Here is an 11874-nt window from a genome sequence, read left to right on the forward strand (position 1 = left end):
GCCAGGAGGACATAAATCCCCATCTTACCCTGGGGGCTTTGGTGGCTGGCCCTGGTAGGCCCCTCAGCACAACATCTGCTTGCTCGCTGCCAGCAGTGGGATGAGGGAGAAACAGGAAAGTAAAAGTGCAAGAACTCCTGAATTGAGATAAAGACAGTTTATTGGTTAAAGCAGAAGCCACATATTCAAGCAAAGCAAAGCAAGGCTACTACTTCCCATCAGCAGAGAGATTGTACTTGCAGGAAAGCATGGTGTCTAGTGATTTCTTGGGAACATAAACAGCATCACTCCAAGAGGCCCTCTTCCTCCTTTCTTCCTCCTTTTTTAATTTTTTCCACATGACTGCATGGTACAGGACATACCTTTGCAAGTTTAGGTAAGCTGTCCCGATTCTGTCCTCTCCCTGCTACTCGTGCACACCTAGTCCCTTGCTGGCAGGGCAGCAGGAGAAGCTGAAGCGTTCTTGGCTCTGTGCAGTACTTTTATGCAACAACTGAAACATCGAGGTGTTATCATCACTATTTCCTTGATAAATCCAAATCACAGCACCGTACCAGCTACTATGAAGAAAATTATCTCAGCCGAAATCACAACAGAACTCAATTTCTGCCAGCACAGAGTTTGCCCCCTGCCTCAGCTAAAATTTGATTTTCTGAGACCATTCAGAAATGAGTGCAATAAGAGAAAAGCCACGTACAGCAAGTTTGAACTCCATCCAAGTTTGAAAGGAGGTGGAGCACAGCAGAAAAAGAGGTTGAGGCTGTACAGTGAGGATAGGATACACTGTGGAGACTAAAACATTTTTTTACTTTATTGAATCCCTGGGGCATAAAACTGACAGCTGCTGGATAGCCCATCCCAAGCCCAGGAACCTGTGCTATGGTGTACACTGACATATGAGCTCCATGGAAAGACTACTGTAACACCATTCCTGTGTCGTGCTGTGATTCATTTCCCCGAAAGAAATATTCACAGATGACTCTGATGGTCTGGTGTTTGAATGATATTGGGAAGTTGGTCTCTATAGAAGATAATGACTTTTAGTCACCAGCATTGTGACGTTATTTTTTACTGCTGGTGTGTGTGCAGAAACTTTACCATGCCACCAAAATACTTAACTAGTACAATCAGTTTGAAGTGGATTTTCATATGGCAGAAGATGGAGCTTACCAAAGATTATGAGAAATTTGCTCAATAGCTTCAACTCATGGTTTCCATTTCACTGTCCTCAGCTCAGTGACCTGTTTGGAGACTGACTTATAGGTCACATCTGTCAGACGGTGCCTAATAGAAAAGAAGGTGAGGCTGCAGGAGCGTCCTCTGCATGAACTTTCCTTCTGCACTGTCTTACATCACAATGTCTTTTCTTGCATAGGACCACATCAGAAACAATCTACAAGCCGTGGCCAGCACAAGCAGAAGCCCTAAGTGCTGTTGGCAGTGCACAGCTACATCCCTCTTTGAGACCATGGAACAGGTAACAGAAATAGGCTGTGGCCATAACATTGAATCCAGGCTAATACCATCGGAGGGGCATTGGAGGAACTGGCCACCAGGTTTCTTTACCTTGTCTGAAGGGCCAGCCTAGTCCAGGAATGATAGAGTCACATAGGAACTGTACTATGAGAGTGCAAAGGTGCATAGAGGCTGGTAAGCCAATCTAGATTTCACCTTTAATACGACTGAGAGGAAATTCCTCCTGTAATCTCATTCAGTTCTGATAAATGTATTCTACTGAAATCATGTAACTGTAGCTGAACAGGATTTTTATACTGGTTCTTGATGCATCTTGTTGGAAAGACAGTATTTGTTGCCCTTCGTTTTCTTCAGAATGTTTTTTTTTTTTTCTTCATCTTCTACATGAAAGCAAAAGATAAATATAGCACCACTGCCCCAATCAGAACTATAGTTTGTACAAAATGAAATAAGCTTCTCAGCAGTCACCAAAAAAATGCTGTTTTGAAAACAATAGTGCTGCAGGGTTAGGATCCTTCACATTCAGTCTCAGGTGACGAGGAGGTGCTCCAGTAGGAAACACAAAGAAAGATGAAATTTGTGTCCTGAAAACCCCTCTTGCAGTTCAGGAAATCAGTACTTCTTGCCATATATTGCCCCCTTATGGACAACAGGTGACCAGAAATGGCAACAGATTCTCACAAAAAACTCTTAGTTTATTTTTATATATATTTATTTTAATTCAAAAATACACCTTCCTCATCTCAAAAATGTCTAGATGGACATGAACTCTTGAAAGAAGCAAGACTTGGAGAGTCATTATTAGTGCTGTTCAGTAGCTTGGGTGCTTTAACAGGAATTTACCCAAGAGCCCAATGACACTAGTTCAGGAATGACACAGAACTGTTAAAAGGCAGAGTCCAAAGTAACCTTGACAAAAGGAAGAGCATGTGGTTCCTAAAGAACAAGTACAAATACTCCAGATTTGAGCATGAATAAAGTAAAATGTGTAGGGTGTGAACAATTGGTTTTGCAGAAATCTTTCAGGACTGACTCCTTAGGTGTTATCCAATTATAAGCTGAGCAGCATTGTGCTATTGCAAAAAAGGCAAACATTTTGTAGGAGTACATAACATTTTACAGGAGCATGTAAACAATGTCAAGACTTCTTTAGAGAAAAAATTCCTTTTGACTCAATACTAGGCAATATCCATTTCTTGTACTATGTAATAGATGGCAGGGGAAAAAAAAAAAAAAAAGAGAAGACCAAGAGCATGGAGCATGGAGAGCATCCAGTGAAGACACAGGAGACTATTCAGACATGTTGAAAACATGAATTCTGGGAAAATAGAATAAAAATCAGACTTAGGTGAAGAAAAGACTGAATTACTGGCACAGTAATGTAAAAAATAAGATAAAATAAAAATCTGCAAACTAGAAGGAAACAGATCTTTCTGCATGTCGTTTATGAGAAAGGTCATTGCTTGTATCATAGCAAGGAACATTTACATTTGGCACAAGTTAAAAATCTGGAGTCATAAGGAACATCAAGTACCAGATTGCTTGTTGGAGAGGTTGCAGAATTTAAAATCTTATTGGACAAAAAAACCTCCTGGAGCAAAGTGATGATGAATTCTGCACACCAATCTTCAAGACTGTGGGCCTAAAAATAGCTCTGAAATGTTGCCACAGAGACCATATAAAATGCTGGTTAAGACTGCCTTAATATTTACAGAAGAAACTCCAGGATAACTTATTAAAATTTACAGAAAGGACCCAAAGAAGTGTCCAAACAGTTTAAATCACACATCAGAATGGATTTATTAAAAGATGATGAAAATGATAGAAAAAAGGAGAGTGTGAGATGTTAAATAGCATTCTATTAGGACTGAGTCAGCTTTTATACAGAGAGCATTTGAAACACAGCTGTAAAGGATGTTTTTTTCCTTTTTCCTCCCCGTATACAGTGTCTTACTTTCTTTGCAGGGGAAGACTTGGAAGGTTGTAACAATAAGGAAAGAGAGAGAGCATGTATTCTTTATGCTCCAGAAGAGAAGCAAGGTATCAGCTTGAGTCCAACTTCAGGTAGGTTATCAGAACTACCTGAAGTTGGCATCAAATTGATACTTTGCTTCTCTTTGCCAGTGATCCTGTAACAGGAACATGCTCTGAAGGACTGTGTCAGACACCAATGGATGTGCCCATGACTAACTAGAAAATAGCCATTTCTCCTAGACTGGCTTAGCAATTGCTCCTTAGTCTGATTCTGTTGAAAGATTCAAGAGCTCTGGATGAAAATCTGTAGATGCTGCACAGTAAGAGCAGTCTCCTGTGTTAACTGTAATGGTGACATCGCACCAAGCAGGTACTGAGCCTCATCTGGCTCTATTTCCCTATGAGGTGCGTGGGGAGCATTTCTCAAGATGGACTAAGACTACTGTACCGAGGAAATTAATATAGCAGGACTCCTCTTGCAGACCTATAAGCAGTAGCCTTCTAGAGGAAAGAAGCGGTGAGCTCTCTGTTCTCAGAGCACCAGGGGGCTCTGCAAGACAGTGGTTGGCTCTGAGCTGCACTGGGTACAGATAGTAAGAGATTATAGCTCGAGGAATAATGCCATTAGTATTTTCTCAGGATGAGTGTGCTGACAGCCACTCACTTCACACAATTTCAACTCTCCTTCTCCTTCCTGGATGACCATCACAGCAACCATCTCCCCAGCTGAAAAGACTGCTTTTTCCTGAAGAAGAACTTGGTTGCTAAGCAGTAACTGTGTGGGCATTAGACCTCCACAAAAATCTAGGAGATCTGCTTCACCAGAATGTCATGGTGAAGCTCAAGCATCCCACTGAGATATGCTAGTTTTACTGCAACAGTTATAATAATGTTGTTTTTCATAAGGGGTCAGGAAGGAGAGATTTGTTGTGACCTTGGACAGGTGGATCAATAGTGTGAAATTAAGTTGGAAGTCTGTAGCTAGCTGCGTAACCCAGGTGTCAGGACTGGATCCAATATTGTTCTTCATTAATGGTCTGGGCAATGGGGTAGAATGCACCCTCAGTAAATTCATAGATGACACAAAACTGGGGATACTGGCTGACTCAACAAAGGACCATATAGCCATCCAGAGGGACCTTAACAGGATGGAGTGGTGGGCAGACAGGAACCTCGTGCAGTTCAACAAGAAGTACAGAGTACTACAGCTGGGAAGCAGCAGCCAGATGCTGGAAAACAGCTCTGCAAAAACAGGCCTGAGAGTTCCGGTGGACGCTAGAAGTGCTGGCACAAAATTGCCTGGAGAAGCTGTGAGGTGTCCTTCTTGGGAACTCTGAATGCCACCTGGACATGGGCATGGGCACCCTGCTCTGAGTATCCCTGCTTGAGCAGGAGTTGGACCAGATGGACCTAGAGGTCCCTGCCAACCACAGACATTCTGAGATTCAGTGACTCAGCTGAAGGACATTTGGACTTATAATAGACTTGGGACTGAAAAGGATATGGCACTGCTTTCTGCTGCAGACATGTAGAATGAAAGACTCATCTTGTTTCCCTTGAATTACTGAGTTACACAGAATTATGCAGCTCATAAAATTTTCCCCACTTTCTACTCTGTCCTGAGAAGCTCCAACTCTCTGAAAATGCTCTTCCTCTCCCCTCAGTATCAGTTACAAAAACCGTTATGTTGGCATAAAACTTCTGAAGCTCCTGTTGGGGGCAGTAGGGTAATTCCTGGAGTAAGATCAGAGAAAAGTATTTTAAAAATTTGTCAGTCCTTCTTGTGGAGCAGTACTTGCATGACGTACTCCCACACATACACACTTTGTAGATTGAAGTAGGAGAAAGTGAGAGAGATTGCATGCTGCAATCGTTGGATTAGACACTTGTAAAAGCAGAGAGCAGTGCTGTCACTACAGGCTGCAGAAGAAACCAGAGAAAATGTGCTACTTGCTGTAGCTGCTTGTTTGCTTACTCATAGATGCTGTTGCAGTTGTTACTTCTGGTTGCAGCAAGAACATTGCATGCAGGATATACGCAGTTTAAAAGTATAAAGCAATCTTGTTGGTTAACACACAAAAGGTATTTATCTAACAAGCTGTTAGATAAATATTAGTGAGCTGATACCCTAATGAGCCAACAGGAAAGTCTTTGCCACTGTGATGATGTACTGCCCCCTCCCTTTCCTTTTTCCAGTCTCACTATTCCACTAACAGCCTTATTTGGGCAGGTGGTGATCACAATACTGGTTACTTTCTGGTCCTGGCTAGCTGGTAGAGAAGCTGGCACCTTGCTCTGCAGCTGAGGACTAGCCAACTAACCACCCAGAGTGCTGTATGCAGTCTGGTTTAAACTAGCCTTTTGGGAAAATAACATTTAGCTCAAAACCACAATCTATATCTGGTATGTCTACAAGTCAATCATCTTTCCCCAAAAATAGTGAAGAGCCCCAAATCCCTCTCCTATGTGACAGCAGAATCTCTGCTTGAGTAGGGATCCCTCATGAAGTTATGTCTGCTGCAGAGATTCCTAACTTCAAGAGACACCTTGCTGATAAGGTGCCTTGGTAAGAGACTGATAGCTTGTTAAGCTCTGAGAGTTTCTCTAAAACTATATCTTAGTCTGACTGTGCACATACAACATAAACCATTAGACGTAAGCCATTGTCCAAGTCTGCACCTTGGCTGGCTCCTTACCTCTGCGGTTCAAGGAGTTTAGAAAGCTAGGAGATTCATTCTGAGCCTTATGACTCAATGAGAGGATCCTTCGTTAAGTGTGTGCTTAATCCTATCCTCTGTGTAGCGAATCAACAAGGATACCTTGCCACCTCGAATCTTAAGACACTTATTAATGATTAAACTTTGTTAAATCACTAGTAGTACTAATAAATAAAGTGCTGCTTCCCTCTTACAAGTGTATAGTTTCTATCTACAACATCTAGGCAAGCAGACATCAGCCAAGAGAGCTGATATACCTTAGCAGAGCTGGCTTGGGTTCCTGGTACAAGTGCCTTTCCCCCATTAGAGTGGGGAATGAGAAAGGTCATTCAGAAGGGACAACAGAGTGCTAGCTACAAACAGCAAGTCAAGAACTTCCCTATGATACAGTTTTGCATTTAAAAAATGGCTAATTTGAGCTGTGCAAATTTCTGAGACTTGCAGAATAATAATCCCACTCTTCCAGAATTATAGCAAGAGACACACAGCTGTAGAATTTCTGCAAGGCAAGGGCGCATCGTGCCTAACCACAGTTGCTTACGACAATATTCAATATTGGCCATTTCATATGAGAGATGAAGAATTTCCCAGGCATTAGCAACAGAGTGGCATCTGGACGCAGCTGGCCGGAGGAGCACAGGGCTCAGGAAGCTGCTCACTGATGCTCTGCAACACAGAGACCAGGCCTCCAGGAAACAGACACGTGTCCTTATTTCAGAGGTGCTATCACAGAGTGGGTTTTAGATCTTGGGGGATGCAAAGCAAGGAACTGAACATATGTGCAGCCAAATGGGTGGGGACTAATAGAAAACAAGATTCCTCATTGGAATGCAGAAAAAGAAGGGGAAAAAAAAGAGAAAAATTAAGCCTTACCTTTAGCAAAAGCACTTGTGAAGTACTGCCTCTGGGGCTCTTTGTTGGCTGGAAGATACAGTTGCTGAAGGAAATAGGAACAAAGTGATCAACTTGGGTAATGGCTGAGAGCGGCAGAAGGAATCCATGGCATGGAAACTGGTGCTAACAACATCTAAACAATACAACATGATGGCATCAGTCACCCCATGCCATCCGCCTTGAAGGATCAAGGGAGACCAGACCCTAGAAGAAGGCAGTTGAGGAGGCTGTGGGTCCCCTCATGGCTCATTGTCCCCAGCCAAAAAGTTGTCCCCAGTCTGACGTGTATCACTCCTGCCTGTGGTGGGTTTTCCAGGAGATAGGAACTTTATCTACCTCTGCTGAATTAACTGTGACACTCAAGAAGCAAAGTTAAAATCCTCAAGCAGTAACTTAAAAACAAAACCAGTGATGTGCAACACTGCCTGCTTTTGTCCTGTTAGCTCAGGTACAAGAGGTTCTTTGGGGTGATTGAGTCCTGAAGCTTCTCTTTCCACAAGAATGTTTAATGCAGCAGAAGTATAGCTCAGATGGAGTCTACCTGTTGTGCTTCTTCCACAAGGATGTCCAAAGTTCAGGAGACTTGGAAGGGTGGATGGGAGAAAAACTGGTGCTATTTTTCCAACAGATATGCAGGTGTCCTGCGAATCCCACACTCGGAGGAAGTGTCTGTTGTATTGATCTTTAATTGCTCAGATATGCCACATGTTACCAGCAAGCTCAAATTATTCCAGCTTCTCTGAACTGACTGAACTTGTGCAAATATAACTGCAGAGCCACACAGCAAAGCTAAGTCTTGCTGCATTGCCATCATAGAGCACAAATTTCTGCTGTAGAAGCATACAGTAGGAGTATATGGCTCTGTGTTAAGAAAGAAAGTCTAAAGTTGGGCTTTTTCCCCTCCCAACCTTCTGTTTGAACTCCCCAGAATGCCATAACTTAACTTTCAGTGTCTGCTTTTATACTTCAGAGAGTAATGCCTTTTAGCACCAAGATAGAATATTTATTGTTTTTCAGTAGGTTTCATATTTTGGAGAAGCTGTTAGACATAGATATAGAATTCAATTACAGAATTATGTAAAATGAAAAATCTGTTAATTTTCCTTCAAAATGGTATTCTATTCTTTGCGGTGAGCATGCAGATGAGAGCTGTGGGACATGGTGTGAGACAGATTTTACAGTCTCACAAGGCTGGTCTATACAGAGTAATGCTCAGCTAAAGGAGTCCTTTTGGCAGTCTCAGCATTACAGTCACAATGGTTTCTTGCTCTCTCAGCAGAAGCCAGTTCCCTCCTGTGCATTCTGCAGCTGGGGTTGAGCTAGCTCTGCATCCCTCACTGCTTGGTGACATGGTAACGTTCTGGCAAGTTGAAATTCAGCTGGCCACTGCATTAATAAGCTGTGGGCTACTTCCCTATCTGCGTGCAGCAGTGCTGCAGGGTTGACAAAAGTACATTTTACAATGCAGCATCTCTCTGATACAGAGACAGACAATTTCCACACAAACATTTTCCGGAGTGGAGCTGTACTCAAAATTATACATATCATAACTGCTGACAAAATCATGGTAGGGTCTGAGGAGCAGGTCCACTCCACCTCCTTCCAGGTTGTGCTCATGTAGGAACTGCCCTTCAGCATGGTCCCTGATCAGCAAGTGATACTTTTTGGTATGACAGAAGATTGCTAAACTCTACATGAAAAATGAAGATATGTTTCTAGTCCAATGTCCCTTCTACAATATGTGGCCAGATGTGGCAGAGATACTCTCACTTCCTTGCTGGCTGTGCAACTATCTATGCATATTAGCTTCTTGAGAGCTGGCAAATCCTTCAGCAAAATATCAGTAGTGTAATAGTGATTCCACCAACGAAATGTAGTTTTTCCAAATCCTCCATACAGAAGAGGCCCTAGTTATTATTCTGAAGTAAGAACAGCTCAAAAAGACCATAACGTTATACTTTTCTTAAATCTATTGCAATGCACCTATTCAAGCCTATGCTGACAGAAACTGTAACTTATGTGTATATTGTAGACAATATTACAGTACCGTGGATTTAGCAGCAATTTCTTGGTACTATGCCTTGCTGAGTGTGTGTCTCACAACATGATAAAACATAACCAATCTCCACAACAATAGCATTGGGAATGGAGGGAAGTTTTTAATTTCTAAAATAAGGCATCACTAGACCATTTTTAGCACAAACACATATAAATTTTCGTGATGTACCCTGTTCTAAAAAGGCCTTGTATGAGAGAGAGCTGTCCCTGCATGCCCATGCACTGCACGCTTAGTGATTTACAGATATTGCTGAGCTCATCTATGTGGTGTTGCAGGGAAGCATAAAAATCTTTCTGGAGTGGAAGGACCTTAGCGAGATGTGTGGATCAATATTACTGATACTAGCAATATTCCAGTTCAGCACTGTTTTGACAGTAGAAACCAGTGTCTACAGTCAATCCTGTATTCTCGTTTCAGTGCACAAAGGTTTATGAGCCTAATCTAAACATCACGAAGTATCTCCTTTTTATGTAATGCGTTTCAGATCAATCCAAATATTTTAATAGTACTTAGTGTTAGATATCTGCTTTTGTACTTTCAGAATGAAAATGACCTCTAAAAAACTGAGGAACTCTTCAGTGGTTTTTATCTGACCCTTAAAATGTATTCCCTTGTAGCTCTAAGCATGGAATGGTGATTAAACTTTGTACACACACTACATAATCAGTAACTTCATTAAGTCTAACTACTAGCCAAACTAACATCCTTTGCTGAAAGATATGTAACACTGTTTTCAAGTGTTTTTCTAAATGCTAGATTTATTAAGCACTAGAAAAATGCTGTGACAAGGAGTTTTTGCCCTTTCTTTTCTACTACATGGTTTTGAAGTACAATGCGCAGGAAAAATGGATGCAACAAATCTCAGAATCTCAACTATTCTGAACATAAAATCAGATGGACTGCACTGCTTATTCAAATATTCATGGATATTTACCATCTGGAATGTGAATTCCTGAACCTGGTACAAGTTCATGCCCATCAGTCAAATAAGATCACAGCCAATGTACATCCAGGTTTTCCAAGGGCAGGAGATTTTGCACCATAAAATACAGCAACTTAATTTTGGCTTTCAAGATCTGCTTTCCCTTGTAGCATGAATGTTTTGCCCACTCCAAATCTTAAGCCTTATTGATTTTTGGTTTGGTTGTTTATTGTATACTTTGTTCAATCTCTCCAAACCAGGAACGTGTCTCTAGGCATTTCTTCTTTTGACATAGATTAATGCAGATCAGATTTAGAAAGTCAAGCTATTATTGTAAGGGCTGACTCAAGTTACATTTTTAACTCGAAATTGTTTATCCAGCTTCCGCAAAAAAACTAACTATATTTTTTGGTATTGCTCAATACAAAGCTGAACTTTAAATGAAATTATTAGAAAACAATCAGATGGTTTTTCAGAATGAAATAAATAAATCTGAGAAAGAAGTACTTTTAAAGAAATATCTCCAAGCTGAAATGTTCCAGTAAGTCCTGAGTAATTAAGTATGGCAGCAGACCAGGACTTAGCTTTTCATATTAAAACCAATATTTACTAATACGCAGTTGCCTTTGAGAAGGCAATTTCTTCTTGCCTTATTTTAAATTTACCCAAATAATTTGATGTCATTTTGTTCTCTGAAGTAGTCTCACAAGGGATAGCAGCAATCAGGGAGAGGAGAACACAGGCAAAATCACCCCAATGCCAAGATTTTTCAGGTTTAATTCAAAGCTCCACATTAATCTCTTGAGATGGCCAAACCTCTGTTGAGCTCAGTTGCTGTGGGAGTCCAAGGAATACACACTGCTGACACTGCTGACCTGCCTTTTAGATTGTCACCATCTGCTCTGTGTGAATTTCCAGCCTGCCTTTTGCCTCCTCCTCCTCCTCCTCCTCAGTCTGCACAATAAAATCACCTCCAACACCCTTGCCGTCTTTCCTTTCCAATTAATCCTGGACCTTTTTCTCACCATCCTCCGCACCACTGCAAAACACCCTTTTTAACCAATAAGGCACTATTCTGTTTTTTCATTCTCTTCTCTCCCCAGCAGGGACTCAGAAATGGCACTCTTTAATTGAAATGCCAAAAAGAGCTCCAGCTTAAGATAAATGGTCACAGGACCCTGTTTATCTTGCCTCAAACATCCCGCCCTAGCCTGCTGTGACAGTTAAAGAGTCTGGCTCCTCTAGGACACCAAGCATGCCTTATTAAGTGGGTTAAAACACATGTCTAGGTGGTGTTAAATCATAAATGAAACAGCAGCAGCAGGAACCTTCTGTGAGCATAAAATGCAGAAGCCTCATTGTAACCCACTGAAGTTCTCTCTTCAGAAGAAAACTCTATTAGACTTCTGAAATCTGCTTTACTACAGGGAGCACAGCTCTTCAGCTGAGCACAGAAGTGAGTCTGGCAAAGTAGTCCCCAACGGCAGAAATTGCCAGAGCACGCATAGCATGAAAAACATCTCCCACTTTCCTTAGAATTAATTTCTGCCCAGCATTCACTGGAATTTAGAAACCACTGGCAGTTGTGTGTTCCCCCCTTGGGACAGGCAGGAAGGAAGCAGCAACACTGATTTGTGCAGTTATTTGAAACATGATTTCAGCAAGCCAGGGGGTGAAATCAGCATTCTATTCTCTGTTGGCATCAACGAGGCTCAACCTGCTAAGTTCATCTGCTCTGAAACAGAGCGCAGAGGGTCGTCATTGGTGGTGCAGAGTCTGGCTGGAGACCTGTAACCAGTGGTGTCCCCCAGGGGTCTGTGCTGGGTCCGGTC

At 41.9% G+C, this 11874-nt stretch overlaps 1 long non-coding RNA gene across 1 annotated transcript; it reads left to right on the forward strand.

The window, feature by feature from the left end:
* The first annotated feature begins 1376 nt into the window (after positions 1-1376).
* Positions 1377-6508, forward strand: LOC116217528. The gene is made up of 3 exons (XR_004162179.1): positions 1377-1477; positions 3442-3516; positions 3601-6508. It is a non-coding gene; the product is annotated as an uncharacterized LOC116217528 (long non-coding RNA).
* Positions 6509-11874: the final 5366 nt, after the last annotated feature.

The sequence above is a fragment of the Meleagris gallopavo genome, chromosome Z, assembly GCF_000146605.3.
Source record: "Meleagris gallopavo isolate NT-WF06-2002-E0010 breed Aviagen turkey brand Nicholas breeding stock chromosome Z, Turkey_5.1, whole genome shotgun sequence".
Classification (NCBI taxonomy): domain Eukaryota; kingdom Metazoa; phylum Chordata; class Aves; order Galliformes; family Phasianidae; genus Meleagris; species Meleagris gallopavo.